This window comes from Vombatus ursinus, unplaced genomic scaffold (genome assembly GCF_900497805.2).
Source record: "Vombatus ursinus unplaced genomic scaffold, bare-nosed wombat genome assembly UNPS02014872.1, whole genome shotgun sequence".
Classification (NCBI taxonomy): Eukaryota; Metazoa; Chordata; class Mammalia; order Diprotodontia; family Vombatidae; genus Vombatus; species Vombatus ursinus.
In genome coordinates this window covers 8,194,576-8,212,793 of record NW_020954650.1, presented here as the reverse complement: position 1 = coordinate 8,212,793, position 18,218 = coordinate 8,194,576, and positions in this window count along the sequence as shown.

Sequence of the window (18,218 nt, the reverse complement as noted above, 5' to 3'; positions counted from 1 at the left end):
ATATATATATAATATATATTATTTTTAATTTATGGAATAAAACAAGCATTTCTATAACAGTATAATAAAAACGATTGTACATGAAACTGAAAATCTATTATCTACAACTTGCTATTTCTTTTAAATATATAATAAAGTTATCATGTAAATTTCTTTTTTTTCTTCCTTCCCCTCTCCCCTGCCCTAGAGATGGCTAGATGCTGTCTTTTTACAGTCTTTTTAAGGGGCAAATGTTGTCTTTTTACAGTCTTTTTAAGGGGCATAACTCAGGGAAGGCCTAACCCTGATAAGTTCCCAATAGAAAGTTCTCAGGCTCATAGAATCACAGAATTTTAAAGTTGAAAGGACCAAAAGCCATCTAATCCAAATATCACCCCCATCAAAAAAAAAATCCCTGCTCAATACATGACCATTCAGCCTTTACTTTAAGATTATAGTGAGGGGGAACCCATTATCATCCAGATCAGTCTATTTCTCTATAGAATCATTCACATTGTTAAGAAGTTTTTCACTGTTGCAAATATAAATGTTCCTCTTTGCAACTTCTATCCATAGTGCCTGGTCCTTCTTGCTGGGGCAAAACAAAGCAAGACTAATACCTCTTCCATAGAACAGCCTTTCATCTTCTTAAAGACAGCTATTGTGTGACCTCTGAGCACTTACTTCCCAGTGCTGAGCATCTCCAGTCTTTTTCAATGGCTCTTCACACAGTAAGCAAACCATTCTGACTGTCCTCCTCTGGATTCTCTTCAGCTTTTCAATGCCCTTCAAAAAATGTGGTACCTAAATTGTGTACAAACTTTGACCCAACAATAATATTAAAGGAGATCAAAGAAGGACCTTTATGCACAAAATGATTCATAGCAGCTCTTTTTGTAGTAGCAAATAATTGAAAACCAAAAAACAAAAAACAAAAAAAAATACAATGCTAATGAGGAATACATGCAGAGAACATGGGTCTAAGAAGTACTTCTTGACTCTTGTCCCCAGAAATCCTTGACTTCTTTCATGTGGTCCTTATAGATGCCCTCAGATGTAGTTCTCTGCTGGACTTGGTAGATCAGCACCTTTCTAGAGAATATAAACAGGATTTCTCTTCATCACAAAAGGTCACACTCCCTAAAGTTGCACCACACTTGGGGGATTGACTTTCCGCCTCCATCTGTAGACATTTCTATTATTGGTCGCTACCTCTCCAATAGACTGTGTTAAGACTCCAGTTACTGGTGGGACCTCTGATGACATTAATGGTTCTCCCATGGCCTGAGCCCTCCCTTTGCAGAGCTTTTCCCATTTCCATGTGGTCTCAGATTCAAAACAGAAAAGGAGTATCTATGCAAGCTTCAGGGACCAGACCTTCATCAGTCAATCTATTACACATATAATTTAAATAAATAGGAAGAGTTTTATTTCTTTTGTATTCTCTGTAAATAGCAAACTCTCAGTTATTCAAGGGTTATCAGTGAATTCTCCAACCAACTCATCTCTTTGTTTTTTTTTCCTTACTATTTTTCTCCATCAGTTACTTGGTTGAGGAAGGAATGATGAATAACAACCTCTTAAAGACAAAGATGATCCATGATCAGCGTGTGTCTTATTGAAAGTAATGAGGAAAGTCTGCCCCAAACTGGTTTTTGCTACACTTGAGATTGATACTTCCACATAGGGAAAGTGAGGTTGAATTCTTGTCTTATTGTTTTCTTCTTTCCATTTACACGATTTCATTATACTTATGTGATTTCACAAAGCTAGGCCCTTTATGTTACTCTGAGTATCCCAGGAGACTGACTGTTCCTGAAGCACAATTTCCTATGGGATAATCTATCTCACATTTTGTGCACATGTATGTGTCTTAAGGACAAGGGAAGAAATACACAAGAGGCAAAACACAAGCATTTTAATTTTCTATTCATTAGCAACTCTAATAAAAGATTTGCTGGGAAAGTAAATGAAAACATTGGCAAAAATGAAGTGTGGAGGTTATCTATGTATTTTACTCAGCTTCTACTATCAAAATTTGCCTGTAAATATCCTCAGCCCCATGCTTGGCTTTGACTATGGAGACACAGCAATAATGCTTGAAGAAGACAAAGAGAGAATTTGGAAGAATTCATTATTGACAAAATACAGGAATACGTCCAAGCATCTTTGAGACTATTTAGTGACAAATATTGGTCTTTTCATATCATAAGTGAAACTAATGAAGTAGGAGATTAAAGAGGTTATTTTAAGGTGTCTTAAAAGAAAACCATAGGCAAACCTAAAACAGAATCCAGTCCATTTGATCGTGTTCTAAGAAAAAGGAGAAGCATTCAAGTGTCCTCCAACTTATTGATGAATTTGCAAATTATTCTTTTTCACTGAGCAGACTGAACAAGTTTTTTTTTTTTTAATTGTGGCATCTACACATTGACCAACCAATTCAAGCAAGTATGAACTTCATGTCAGAAGATTCTGTATTTCTTGATTGGTCACCTTAGGAGCAACAATCCCTAAAGCTAAAAGGTCAGACTGTAACTTCTCTGATCACCAATTTAGTGACCAATGTGATTCAATAGTATAAATTGTGATTTGATGGTATAAATTATGTCTGGGTTTTGAGCTAATTATCTATTAATAATAGGGCAAGAATAGGGGATATTACACAATTATCCTTCTTTTCTGTTCTTAAGCTCTGGACTTAAAGCCCCAATTATCTGAAAGTGGGAGAAACATTTTGGCAAGAGTATAGACAAATACATCACATCTGAAAAAGGGTGACCAGGATTGAGATAAGAATTGAGAACATGATGTATGTGAATCAATTGAAGGAAATGGTTGTCCTGGAAAAGAGAAAAAAATATATAATTGTCTTCAAAAATGTGAAGACCTGTCATGAAAAAAGGGTATTAGATTTATTCTGCTTGCCTCAGAAGATAGAATAAAGCTAAATGAGTAAAGCATGCAGAATCAGATTTGAGCTTAGTGGAGGAAAACATTTCCTAATAACTAAAATAATCCATAGTAGAGTGGGCTGCCTTGGGGAAATTCCCTGATCAATTTGATAAGCTTACTAGGATGTGAGCTTCTGTTTTTAGTGTATCTTCCTATAGAGGGTATGAATGTGCTTCATAGCACCTTGAAAAGGATAGGTTTCACTGATGGGGACTGCCCCCAAAAAAGAATTTCTTGACCTATACTCTAAAGTGAGAGAATCTTAGATGAGAGATCATTGCAGAAAAGGCAGGTGCCCCATCTATATGGGAAATTGTGGGTTGCCTAATGAAGTCATGGGACTGGAATGCTAAGGGACCAATAATCTGAATTGGGTGAAGATTTGCATCAAACACTGATTTTTCCACATACCTACCAGTAACTGAAAGAGAAAGTAATATAATATGACAAGTCTATGGGACTTTCATTTTCAGTTTTGAGAATCTGTCCTATAGAAGAACTGACTGACTATTATCATGTTTTTCCTTCCACCTTTCTTCTAGGTAAGTGTAGCATTTGGGGAGAGGGTAAGGAATTATCTTCTCCCCCTACCCAGAGCCACTGCTGGTGGCTTTGGAAAGAGACAAGCCAGATGAAGACATATAGTTGGTGGATCAAGAGAGAAATATTTGAACAATATTGTCCTCCTAGTTAGATAAGGAAACTGATTTCCTAGATAGTGGGATCCAAAATCTGGCCTTCTAAAAATGGAAAGGAGATTTCCTGGGTAGTATCAGCTTTAACGGTTGTCTTGGGTGAGACTCCAAGACTGAGGCTCAGGATTCTGACCTGCTAATGCTTTGAGGTAGATACTAGAGTCATTATTATCCCTATTTTACTGATGAAGAACGTAAGATTCAGTGAGGTTAAGTGATTTTTCACTGAAGAATTGAGGCCCTTGCAGAGCCTTCCCTCTTCTCCCTTGTTTGTCATCTCACAACTGTCAGATGCTTTCTTCCACCATCTCTTCCTTCAACTCTGCTTCACATGACAAAGTAGTCCTTCTCCTTGCCAAGGAGAGCCCTCGATACACACACCTGATCCCATTCCATCAGATTTTCTCCAGCAGATTGCCTCCTCTATTATCCCCACTCTCTCACTTATCTTCAGGATCTCCATCTCTACTGGCTGCTTCCCTGCTGTACAAACATATCTCCCCCAGCTTCAAAAAGAATTTTTATTTGATCCATCCATACCCAATTGTTCTGTATTTATCCTCCCTTTTGTGGTTCACCTGCTTTAGAAGAGTCTGTGTAATAAGTGCCTCTATTTCCTTTGGGACAGCTAGATGGTACAGTGGATAGAGTGCTGGGCCTGGAGTCAGGAAGATTCATGAGTTCAGGCCTCAAACATTCACTAGCTGTGTGACCTTGGGCTAGACACTTAGCCTGTTTGCTTCAGTTTCCTCATCTGTAAAGGAGCTGGAGAAGGAAATAGCAAACCATTCTAGCATCTTTGCCAAGAAAACCCCAAATGGGCTCAGGAAGAGTTAGATTTGACTAAAAACAGCTTAATAACAACCATCCTTTTCTCTCACTCTTTTCTTAATTCTTTTCAATCCGCCTTTGATTCTTATCATTTGACAGAAACAATTCTCCCCAAAGTTACTATCTCTTAATTCCCAAATTGAATGGCCTTTTACCAATCCTTATCCTTCTTGACCTCTCTTTAACCTTTGACACTGCCAATCACCCTCTTCTCCTTTACACTCTTTTCTCTCTAGGTTTTCATGACACACTCCTGGTCCTCCTACAACCTGTCTGATCATCCCTTCTAGTGTTCTTTGCTTGATCTTTATTCATGTTACACACACACACACACACACACACACACACACCACAAACACACATACCCATCATGGGAGAACCCCATGACTGTCCTGAGTCCTTTTCTCTTCTATCTCTACACTATTTCACTTAGTGATCTCATCAACTCCCATAGTTTCTACTACTATCCCTATGCTGATGACTTAGAAATCTACTTGTCCAGTCCTAACCTTTCTCTCTCTCTCTTTTTTTTTAGACAATTAGGGTTAAGTGACTTGCCCAGGGTCACACAGCTAGCAAGTGTCAAGTGTTTGATCTGAGGCCAGATTTGAACTCAGGTCCTCCTGACTTCAGGGCCGGTGCTCTATCCACTGGGCCACCTAGCTGCCCCAATCCTAACCTCTTTTAATCTCCATTCTGTCATTTCCAACAACCTATTGTACACCTCAATCTGCTTGTCCCATAGACAGCTAAAATGTGACATGTTCCAAACACAGCTCATTATCTTTTCCCCCCAAGTCCTTCTATCTTTCTAACATCTCTATGACTGTTGGGGGTGCCGCTATTTTCCTAGTCACTCAGGTTCACAAAATAGGTGTCATCCTTGACTCCTTACTCTCTCTCCTTCCCCACATCCAATTGCTTGTCAAGTTTCATCAATCATACCTTCATAACATCTCTTACACATTCCCCACTTCTCTCCTTTGACACTGCCACCACCTTGGTAAAGGCCTCTATCACCTCATGTCTGAACTATTCCAATATTCTGTTCCCTGCCACAAATCTCTCCCCACTCCAATCCATCTTCCACTCAGTTGTCACTTCCCCATTCAACCGATTCTAGTGGCTCCCAACTGCTTCCAGGATGAAATATAAAATTCTCTGCCTTTTAAAATTGTGCATAACTTGGTCATTTCCTAACTTTCTAGCTTAGTTATACCTTTCTCCCTTCTGTGTGTTCTGCAATCCAATGACATAGGCCCTATTTGCTCTTTCTTGTACATGACACTTCATCTCCCAAGTTTAGCTAAATTCTTACTTGGACTATAATAGACCTGGCTAAGAATGGCTGGAACATTTGAAAAAAAAAAAACAGGATCACAGTCATCAAAGACCAATTCTTCCCTTATAATTTTATGATTCTTCCAATGTCAGGAAGCAACAAGGAGGGTCAATGATGCCAAAGTAGAGGGAAAATTTGGTACGCAACAGGCCCACAGCACTATCAAGAAAAAAAAAAACTTCTCTGGTTATTTTTTCCATTAGGCCTCCTAAAAAGCAGAAGGGGGACTCTTTGTGACAACCCCAAACTAAAGCATTCAGGAGTCTATTTTCAGCGTGATGAGACCCTTGCAGCAACACAAAAATAGTCTTCAAGGATCTGAATCATGGTTGGTGAGTCAGCAGAGCTACTGCTGGGCTGTACATTAGAATGGTTTGTCCTTGAAACACCCCAGGTTAGGATATCTCGTCCATTCCTCTGTACCCTAGTTGTCTCTGAAGAGGGAACATCAGGAATGTTCTAACCATGAGGAAGATGCCCTCATCTCTCTTAGAAATGGCATCAAACACTCTAAATAAATGAAGTTTCAGGAGACCTAGCTTTCCATGTCTGCTCTTGTAGTTTGAATGTATTCATCTGTCACTTTGGCTTTCCCAGGCATTTATAACAGCAAGAAGGCTTCATAAAGCAGTCTATTCTCTTTAGGAGGAATTGCTAAAACCACACAAGTATCGATGTGTGTATACAAACATGTGTATATATGTGTGCATATACATAAATGTGTGTATGCTTGTCTATATATATAGATGCATCATGTATAGGTGTATATATCTAAAAAGACACGTTCATGCATTTATATGTGTGTGTATATCTTTGCATTTAATGGGCGTAATCAGGAAAACCCTCTGATATACTTGACTGGCTACTCATGGAGTTAAACTTGGGCCCCAGCCCCTTCTTTTGGGCCTCATGTTATGGATTATTTCTAAAGGTGGCTCTTGCTGGCTGGCTCTCCCTGGTAATTAATCATCTTTGACACAGCCCCTCCCATTATGACAAGAAAGGGAACAACTGAGAGCCTCTGGCTGTGCATACCATTTAGAAAGCAACCACAGTGCATGCATCACTGAAAATAGTCTGAGCATAGGCCCTACCTGAAGGGGACAGTTCCATGGGATGTGTTCCAGTCAAGTAGATCAGGGGACTTTCCTGATTACTCCCATTGATGTATCTGTATCTATATGTGTATGCATATATATATATATATACATATATGTGTGTATATCTGTATGTTGTATGTGTATGTGTACAATATATACCTACATGTGCATATAAAATATGCATATATGTGTGTGTTTATGTGTGTGCATATATGTATATTATATTTAAGAATTTATTAAAGAAGGAGAGAGAAAAATTCCAAAAAGTAGCTTTGTATAGAACCAGTCTCTGAATCAAGAATACCTGAGTTCAAGTTCCACCTGTGATATATATGGCTGTGTAACCCTCTCCATGCCTACTGGTAATTCTCTGAGACCATAAGTTGCAAAGTGGGTGCCATTTTGCATTGGTAGAGGGAGTTTCCGTAATGGATATTCCTTACACCAATGAAATCAAAGATCTGGTCCAAAAATCAAACCAAAAAATCTAGAAAGAATCATGGATTTAGAGAAGGAAGGGATCTCCAAAACTGTCTAGTCCATCACATACATTTATCTGATGTGTAAGGAGTTTAAGTGATTTGTCCATGGCCACCCAGCCAGTATTTGTTAGAGGAGGAACTTGAACCCAGGTCTTCTGCCTCCAGATCCAATACCCTTTTTACTATACCATATTGCCCAAATATTATCTCTATAATATATTTTTTTCTTTATAAACATGTTTCTCTTCATAATATATTTCATAATCTAAGTATTATAAAAGAAAATAAAAGAATTCTCATTAGGTGAGACATTAAGACAACTTAATACATTGATACACTCTTTGTTAAAATTTTTTTTCAACATAATAAATTGAGAGTTGGAGCCAAGAGACCTGCATTTCACTACAGGCTCTGCTACATACTAGTAATACCTATGAAGACAGCTCAGCTCAGGCCTCTCCTCATTCCTTACCAGGCGGCATTACTTTGGCAATTCTCTAACTGACTTATCCAATGGCTAAGACACTGGCAGCCATGACCTAGATTGGTACATTGAACTGGAAATACCCTGGGATGAACAGGGAAGTGAGTGGCTACGTCACTACTAGAGTTCAAAATTGGTATATCATGTTTAGGACACAGGCTTGATGAAGCAAAGAGTTAATTTTAGAGACATAATTTTTGAAAGGTGGGAATGAAAGTGTTACAAATACCTTGATCTTCTGAAGGCAAGATACATCAAGCAAGCAAAGAAGTTGAGGCCATATACATCAAGGGAATGAACTGCATTTTGACACCAAGGCAATTAACACCTACATAATACCAGTCTTAAGGTACACTTTTTAGCACAGTAAAATGAATGACACTAGATCTAAAAGGTGTTCAAATAAAAACTAGTAAAATTTTCACAAAATAAAGAGCTTATTGCCCCAAGGCAGCTATAGAAAGATTAATACTTCCTCATTATTAAAGAGGAAAAGAAATGACAGTTGCTCCCAGATCACACAAATAACAAATTTTAAAAAATTATGTAAATAGTTTTAGGGAAAAAAAGGCAAGTATACGCCACTTGATTTGTCAAAAATAACCACATATTGATTGCCTGCAGATAGAGCCAATAACTAAGATCCAAGAGTAGAATCAAAAGCCACAATCCACTCCATGGATGAAGTCCACATCAAATCAACAAACAGTATGGTGACACAAAAGTTTCAAATAAATGTCCGAGATTTGTTTACAGAAACAGAAGAATTTATGACAGTGTTTCAGAATCAGGTGGTTGTCACCAGAAATTAAGGAAAGTTTATCTTTAAGGAATCTGTACTTATTGATTGATTCATGTTATGCAAATTTAAACCTTTGTTATGATATTATGAAAAGCTAAAGCATTACGCCAGCTCTGGACTTGGGGATAAAGGAGCAAATGCTCAAAGAAGACTCTTAGGGTTTACTAAGGCTTACTAAGAGAAATATGGTTGTTGTTCAATCTTTCAGTAGTGTCTGAAGCTTCATGACCCCATGCACCACAGCATGCCAGGCCTTTCTATCCTCTACTGTCTCCCAAAATCTATCTAAGCTCATATCCTTTATTTCCATGAAACTATCTATCCATCTCATCCTCTGCCATCTCCTTCTCCTTTTGCCTTCAATCTTTATCAACATCAGGGTGTTTTCCATTCAATCCTGTCTTCTCATCATGTGACCAAAGTATTTAAACCTCAGGTTCAGTATTTGACCTCCCGGTGAATAACCTGAATTAATTCCTTTAAATATAGACTGATTTGATCTCCTTGCTATCCAAGGGACTCCCAAGGTCTTCCCCAGCACCATAATTCAAAAGCATCAATTCTGCAGAGATCAGCTTTCCTTATAGTCAAATTCTCACTGCCATACATTGCTAATGGAAAAAAACCATAGCTTTGACTATATGGACCTTTGTCAGCAATGTGATGTCTTTATTTTTAAGTATTCTGTCCAGAAGGTTGGTGAAAGATGGTTCTATTGCCCAAATAAGAGAACTGGGAGAAGGAGTTGGTTTGAGGGGGAAATAATAATCATTTTGGGAAATACTAGAAACATACACCAGATGTGATATAAGTTTGGGAAACACATAAGTGTGATATAAGTTTGTAAACTAAAAGACCGGTGATGACACATAATGAGAGCCTCTAGTAAGATGTTAAGACTAGAGATGTAGACATGGGAGTCATAGCATAGAGCTGGTAATTAAAGCAGGTTCACCAGGGAAAAGAGTATGGAGAGAGAAGATCCAGGGTGCTCTCAAGCACTAACTATTAAGGAATGCACACATTTCAGTTATTTGAATGGGAAGAGGAGTCAGCAAAGAAAAAAAAAAAAGAAAGGGAGGAATTATAGAGGGAATAGGAGGACCAATACTATTCAGTGTCCTCAAGGCCAAAGAAGGAAGGAGTCCAAGAAGAAAGGAATGGTCAATAGTGTCAGAGAGTGAAAATAGTTAAAGAGGAATTAGGGGTGATAAGGAGATGGAACAGGGAATATCTGCAAATTATTTGAGAAATTGCATAGTGAAGAGTAGCTATGAACAATTTTTTTTCCTTCTTCCTCTAAGGAGGGAATGGTTTGAAACTGAATGAGAGGTGATTGCTCATAAAAATTGCGATATGTTGGTACAAATTGCCAATTCAATTCAACAAAATTTATTAAACTTGCACTGTGTGCTAGATTCTGGGCATATAAAAAAGGTAACTGCTCTCAAGGAGCTTACATTCTACTAACAATAAAGACAGAAGTATCTCTTCCCCTGAATACATTAAAATAAAAGAGCAGAGGATTTTCTTTCTGAGATGTCATGAGTATAGTATTTGCCTCAAAGCAAAAGAATTTGCTGAGAAGACCCCTTAATGTGCTTTTCAGTCTAATGATTCTTTCATTCCCAAGGCATAGTAGCTACAGCTTTCATTTAGAACATTTTAGTCTTTTCAGAATTGAATGGCAAAAGCTAAAGATGTTTTGAACTGCCAAAAAAAAAAGGCAACAAAAACACCCAACTGTCGATTTTACTTCTAGTCTGTTTCTTCTTGCTCTGAACACATTTATTTTAAGTTTCAGGAAAAAGATACACCCAAATAAAATATTCCAACATGCTGTTACAAGAAGAAATACAATCATATACATTAACTAAGAAGAGTATGTATGAGAACTGCTTGTGGGTACATCTTCAAAATTATTTTGGAAAAATAGTAATGGAAACTGAGCTCCAGTGGTTTTTAACCAAGAAAATATGTACTGTTCTCTTTCTATTTGAAATCACTACAAGGGATTAGCTGTATTGAACTATGTAATGTAACATATAAGGATTTGGGACATTAGTTGAGCTTTATAAATTACATTGAACTCACACCATATGTCTGTTGTTATTTCTAATTCCAGCAAGGGAGTATAACTGGCTGTGATGAATATCAGAGAAGAGACTTGAGTTCCTTTTATTGATGGCAGACCCAATCCATCATCAAATGGAATCAGGCAAGAAGAAGAGTTTCTTCAATGATTTGCCATTCAAGTTTGAGGTTACCCAGGGAGAAGTACAAACAACTGAATCCCTCCTATGTATATGGAAATTAAGGTTTCAGGGAAGATCATGTTGAAAGAAGTTATTTTTAGTCTATATTAATCACACCACTAATTATATAGAGCATCTCCTTAAAGTTGAAAGATAGCAAAGACTTCCCATTTTTACAATAATACAGTTCTAGAATAGGAATAGGTAGTGGACCTGTGATTTTAGTGGTATAGAGACCTCCCAAATGAAGAAATTTTATTTAATCAATGCAAGTTGATTCTTCCAGCTGCAATTTATAATCTCAGAGACTTGCCTAGAGCAGAGGTGTCAAGCTCACTTCCCACAGGCCATAAACCTCACTAAAAAAAAAAAAAAAAAAAAAAACCCTACTGTGGCCAGAAACAAATTAAATTGTACTTGGGAAATACCTAACAAAATAAGTAGAGAATACAGTATAACATAGAGATGTTTTTAATTCAATTTTATCTTATTTTCAATTTCAAATTCTCTCCTTCCTCCCATCCATTCCCCCATTCATTAAGAAAGCAAGAAATAGAAAACCCATTACAAATATGAAGTCATGGAAAACAAATTTCTTTATTGTCCACCTTCTGAAAAAAAAAAAGATTTTAAAAGTTTCCTTCCACCTGCATTCTGAGTGCATTACTTCTGTCTGGTAGTAGATAGTATTTGTCATCATGAGTCCTTTGGAACTGTGGTAGATCATTGTGTTGATCAATTTACCAAGTCTTTCACAATTGATCATCTCTACAATACTGTCACTATTATGTAAATGGTTCTCCTGATTCTGCTCTTCACTTGGCATCATCTCATAAAAATCTTTCCAGGTTTTTCTTTTTTTCCACTTATTATTTTTTTTTCCAATTGCACATAAGGATAGTTTTCAACATTCACTTTTATAAGATTTTGAGTTCCAAATTTTTTCCCCTTTGCAAGAGGGAATGCAATCTGACATAGGCTATATATGTAAATCCTATTGGATATATTTCCAGATTAGTCAAGTTGTGAAGGAAGAATCAAAACAAAAGGGAAAAACCACAAGAAAGGGGAAAAAAGCAATTAGTATGCTTCAGTCTGCATTCAGACTTTATAGTTCATTCTCTGAATGTGGATAGTATTTTTCATCATGAGTCATTAGATCATTGTATTAGCTGAGAAGAGCTAAGTTTATCCAAATCGATCATCACACAGCGTTGCTGTAACTGTGTATAGTGTTCTCTTGGTTCTGCTCATTTCACTCAGCATCAGTTCATGTAATTCTTTCCAGGTTTCTCTGAAATCTATCTGCTCATCATTTCTAGCATAATAGTATTCAATTACATTCATATACCCCAACTTTTTCAGCCATTACCCAATTGATGGGCATCCCCTCAATTTCCAACTCTTGGCCACCACAAAAAGAACTGCTATAAATATTTTTGTCCATGTGTATCTTTTTCCCTTTCACATGATTTCTTTGGGATACAGACCTAGTAGTGGTACTACTGGATCAAAGGTATGCACAGTTTTATCGCCCTTTGGGCATAGTTCCAAATTGCTCTCCAGAATGGTTGGATCAGTTCACAACTCCACTAACAGTGCGTTAGTTTTCCAATTTTCCCACATCTTCTCCAATATTTATCATTTTCCTTTTTTATCATATTAGCCAATTCAACAGGTATGAAGTGGTACCTCAGAGTTGTTTTAATTTGTATATCTTTAATCAATAGTGATTTGGAGCATTTTATATGACTATAGATAACTTTAATTTCTTCATTTGAAAACTGCCTGTTCATTTACTTTGACCATTTATAAATTGGGGAATGACTTGTTTTCTTATAAATTTGAGTCAATTCTCTATATATTTTAGAAATGAGACCTTTATCAGAGGCTCTGGCTATAAAAATTGTTTCCCAGCTTTCTGCTTCCCTTCTAATCTTGCTTGCATTGACTTTGTTTGTGCAAAAACTTTTTAATTTAATTCAGTCAAAGTTATCCATTTTGCATTTCATAATGCTCTCTATCTCTTGTTTGGTCATAAATTATTCCCTTCTCCACAGATCTGACAAGTAAACTATTCCTTGCTCTCCTAATTTGTTCATGGTATCACTCTTCATTTTGACCTTATCTTGGTATATGGTATAAGATGTTGATCTATGCCCTCCTTTCTGCCATGCTATTTTCCAGTTGTCCCAGCAGTTTTTGTCAAATAGGGAATTCTTCTCGTAGAAGCTGGAGTCTTTGGGTTTATCAAATAGTAGATTACCATAGTCATTGACTACTGTGTCTTTGTGTACCTAACCTATTCCACTGATCCACCACTCTATTTCTTAGCCAGTACCAAATAGTTTTGATAGTTGCTGCTTTATAATAGACTTTTAGATCTGGTACAGCTAAGCCACCTTCCCTTTCATTTCTTTTCATTAATTCCTTTGATATTCTTGACCTTTTTTTCTTCCAGATGAATTTTGTTATTTTTTTCCAGCTCCATAAAATAATTTTGATAGTTTGGTATGACACTGAATAAGTAAATTTATTTAGGTAGAATTGTCATTTTTAGTATATTAGCTCAACCCACCCATGAGCAACCGATAATTTTCCAATTATTTAGATCTGACTTTATTTCTGTGAAAAGTGTTTTGTAATTGTGTTCATATAGTTCCTGCTTCACAGGTTTTTCTGTAACCATTCCCTTCATCATTTCTTACAGCATAAGTATTCTATCACATTCATATACTACAACTTGTTCAACCATTCCTCAACTGTTGGGCATCCCCTCAGTTTCCACTTCTTAGCCACCCATAAGAAGAGCTGCTATAAATATTTTCATACATATGGGTAATAGATAATGTTAATTTGTGATTTTCTAAATCAATATATGACCCATGGGGAATCTTTTCTATTTGAATTTGACACCACTGACCTAGAATACTAAGAGGTTAAGTGACTTGCCAATGGTCACATAGTTATTATGTGTCAAATGCAGGATTTGAATTCAGGTCTTCCAGCTTCAAGGCTATCTCTTTATCCACTACATATTGTAGTAGATAGAGTACAGGACTTGAAGTGAGGAACACCTGAAATTGAATTTTGCCTCAAATACTTACTACTTACATGACTTTTAAGACGTCACTTAAGCTTCTAAGCCTGTTTCCCCACGTAAAAAATGAGTATTATAATTATGTCACAGAATTGTTGTAACAATCAAGTAAGCTGTGTAAAGTGCGCTGTAAACCTTAAAGTGCCATATAAATGACAGCTATTATTATTAATTTCTAATCAAAGTGAAAAATGGTGTAAATCCCACAACCTTATAAACAGTCAAATTTCCAAATAGACTTTTTTTTTGTGGTGAGGTGAGACCTTTGATGTAGGGAACTGCTAATGTTGAAACTTCCTCTGCCAATGTAAACCAGCAATTTGTGACCTGGATTCTTAGTTGTACGGGGTCAAGAAGAGGTTAAGTGACTTCCCCAAAGTCATACAGTTTGTATGGCAAGACTGAACCCAGGTCTTCCAGACTCTGCCTCTCTTTATTTTGTGAATAATAACATGAAGATTTATTTTGAGTATTGAATGTGAAAGGGACATATGAAACTATAATTGCGTCATAATGTCAATTCTTCTTAGTTATTTTAAGAGTAGCATAAGAAGTTATTGTAGTTTCTTGCTATTTAAATTCATTTTTCATAATTCTTCATCCCTCCTCTCCCTTCCCACAACTCTCCCCATTCAGTCAAATAAAATGTGTGCTCCCTGTAGTTCAGTCTATATGTTGTCAAAATAATTATTTAGTTCAATCTGTTTGATGGGGGAAAAAAAAGCCAATTAGCTTCCAACCAAAGGGTTGGATGATTGAATTTTATAAAGTATTTTTTAAATAAGTAATTTTAAGTAGTTATTCAATTTTTTAAGTTCCATTCCAACATGGTCAGTTCTCTAATTCTTCTAGACAGCCATTAATAGGATGAATTGGGGTGTCTTTTTACAGTCTAATGTTTTTTGGCAACTCAACTTTCTTGAATATAAACTCTCTTCAGATGACCTCTCTGGCCAACAAATTCTCCAAAGCAGTTTGATTAACACTATAGGCCATGAGCTAGTGGAAATTTTGAAAAATTCTTTCTAAATGGAGGAAAAAGGGAAACAAATAAAGATTACCTATTCTCTACCAGAAGAGATTTCAGGCAAAAAGAGACATTCCAATAAATGGGAGCCAGTATTTGATTAACTAAAAGACACATTTACTTCCAACCCATTCTGAGAACTAATGAACCTTTGAATGTGGGGAAGGTTTTTTTGGTAGTGAGAATGAGAGCTATTGAAGAGGAAGAAAAAGACCAATAGAAGCCCACTGAGTTCACTATCTTTTTGAAAATAAGATGGTTTCCTCCTCAGGATGCAGATTTGATCTGGATTAATCCTTGATAATGACTTAGGTAAATTGAAATATCCAAGAAAAAATGTTCCATTGATATCATTCAAATGCTTTTGAGGGAGGCCCAGGTTGGATATCAGACAGGAGATATTCAAGTCCAAATACAAAAAGCTGTAGTGGAAGGCTTTCTGTTTCATTGATTTTTTTTTTAACCAAAGCATTTTCCAAACCAAGTTAGAAAGAGATAATTTAGAGCACTTTCCCATCAGCTCAGTGTTCATCTCTGGCCTGAGGCAATGAACAGGAGTACACTTGAAATACTCCTTGAATTAAGTACAGTCAACTCAGGTATCTAAGGCTGACTGAAAGTTCTTTCTCTCCTCCCTACTTCTCCTCCTTCCCCATGGGCAAAATTGTGTAGCAAAGTGCTTGGAGTTGGGTGAAATAAAGGCTGCCCATGGCAACAAGAAATGTCTGATCCACTCAACATCATCTGATAACCCCATAGAAGAGGTGATCAATATTCATCAGTCTCACAGTTCCACTGCTAGTGATGGTTAATGGACTGATAATGCCAACTTCCTTGTAGCCAAATCCCATCAGGAACCAGACAGCTGGAGCTAAAGGAGGAAACTGATCAGATCTGGCAGGAGACAGTTGAGAAGGCTAAATTTAACCTTGGACCACTCATGGGAAGAATTAATTGTTTGTGACTGCTAGATCCCTGCTAGTGACAGAGGTTTATTACTGCCTAGATCTTCTCCTCCTACAAGTTTTTGTCCATCAGAGAGAAAGAAAGGGGAGGGAAAGTGGAGAGGGGGGGAGGGAGGGAGAAAGAGACTGAGAAAGACAGAGAAAGATGTACTTTACATATACAAAGGGCTCTTTTAAAAGCAAGCATCTTGTGAATCTTAAAGCTAGCTACTAGTTCAGTCTGTGGGTGATAACGTGATTCAGATTGTTGTGAGAATGTTCAAACCTTCTTAGCTTATTGTTGAATGGGGACCAAAATTTTAAAGTGCAGAATAGCTTTGGAGATTCATTAGAAAGGCCAGGAACATGATTTTCTTTTATCACCAAGAAGAAAACTTCTGTCCAGGAAGCAAATTTAGAAGATTCTAAATTTAAGGTACTTAGTTAAGGATCAGTTTGTTTGTCTGTCATCTGAGGACCATCTAGTTAGTTTAGAGGTTATTACCACTCTGGCTACAGGACAATGAATATTTTGGCCATGGCAAATTTTAAAGACCATTTACCAAATAAAAATGGGGTTGTCCTCTGCTTTGGCATCAACAATACATACTCACACTAACGAAATCACAGGATCTTGAAGTGTCCCAGTAAGCCATAAGCTTTGAAGTTACTTCCTCTGGTTTCTTTCTCTCTCTTCCCAAATCTTTTCGTACTTTCTTCCTTCCTGTTCTTATCCTCTTCTTTTGATTTCTCTCTCTTCAGGTAATTTCAACTAATACATCAAAGTTAAGAATTCTTAAATTCTTTAAACTTTCATGATTATCCCTAGCCTATAATACAGTCTTAGTGATAATGATAATAATGATAACAACAATCATCATCATCATCATATATAAGTACCTTGTTATTTTTACATTTCTTGTCTTAGCCTTTCTCTAGCCCAACATTGACACCCCTCCCATTCTTGTTACAAGAAAAATACTTAAGCAAAAACAACAGATAGTGTACGCAATATTCTGTCCACATGGTCACTCATCTTTCTGCAAAGAGAAGAAAGAAATCTTTTATTATCTGTTCACTCAATTCATGATTTCTCATTGTCTTTTACCTAAATTCTTTGACTGACATGATACATAGAAGTCAGTTGGATTCCCCTGTATATCTTTTTGTACCTCTTGTCAATTAATCTACTAGGGTCTTTTTTATGTTGTTGAAATTGAGATTAGGTGGAAGGAGAAATTGCTATTGTTATTGGTCCATTCTCATATTAATGTCAGGGGTTAATGTCTCCATTTCCAAGCTTTTGTCATTTTTTCTTACTTTCTGCCTTTTCCCTTTCTTCCTTTCTTTTCTTTATCCTTTTTTCTTTTTCCTTTCTTTTGTTTTTTCTTTCTTTTCCTTTTTTGTTTCATTTCTTTATTTTTTATTTTTATTTTTTCTTTATTTTTCCTTTTTTATTTTATTTCTTTTTTATTTTTCATTTTTCTTTATTTTCTCTTTATTTTTCCTTTCTTGTTTCATTTCTTTCTTTTTTCTTCCTCTCTTTCTCTCTCTGTCTCTCTCTCTCTTGCTTCCTTTCTTTGTTTTTCTCTTGGACAGGGATACTCTGCAGTATACTCAGCAGGGTAATCAGGTGGTCTAGTTAGTGTTCTTCCTCGCAGAGTCCAAGTTTTGGACCCAGTGCTTTGCTCTATGAATGTGCATGGAAGGCAGAGAAATTTCTAATTTTCTAAAAAATAAGATTTAATCCTCCTCTATTTTTTTGGTTCCTTAAATAAAAGGAAAAAATCTGGGAGGGACATTGAATGTGGGAAACAGGGTGGGAAAAGGCAAACTTTTAAAGCTGTCATCATGTAAAAAGTTCTTATCTCTTCACGTCTGTGTCATTGTGGTATTTATTTGCTCCAATTTGCATGGCTACTCTACATCCCACTCTACCCTTTGTTGGGAGATGACATACATGACTGCTCATACAACTAAACCTGAGATATTATCAGCTTCTTGTCTAAATACCTGAACTCTGTAACCAGTGGCCCATCCCACCCTAACTTCATCCCTTCTTAAAAAAAACAAAAAACAACTTCTTTACATGTCATTAAAATAGAACACAAAACCACAAAATGGAACTGGATCACATTTTTTGTTCTTATAGTATGGTAAAGTAGTGATAATGACAACAAGATGAATGACACTCTGTTTTAATTTGCTGTTGATCATCATGT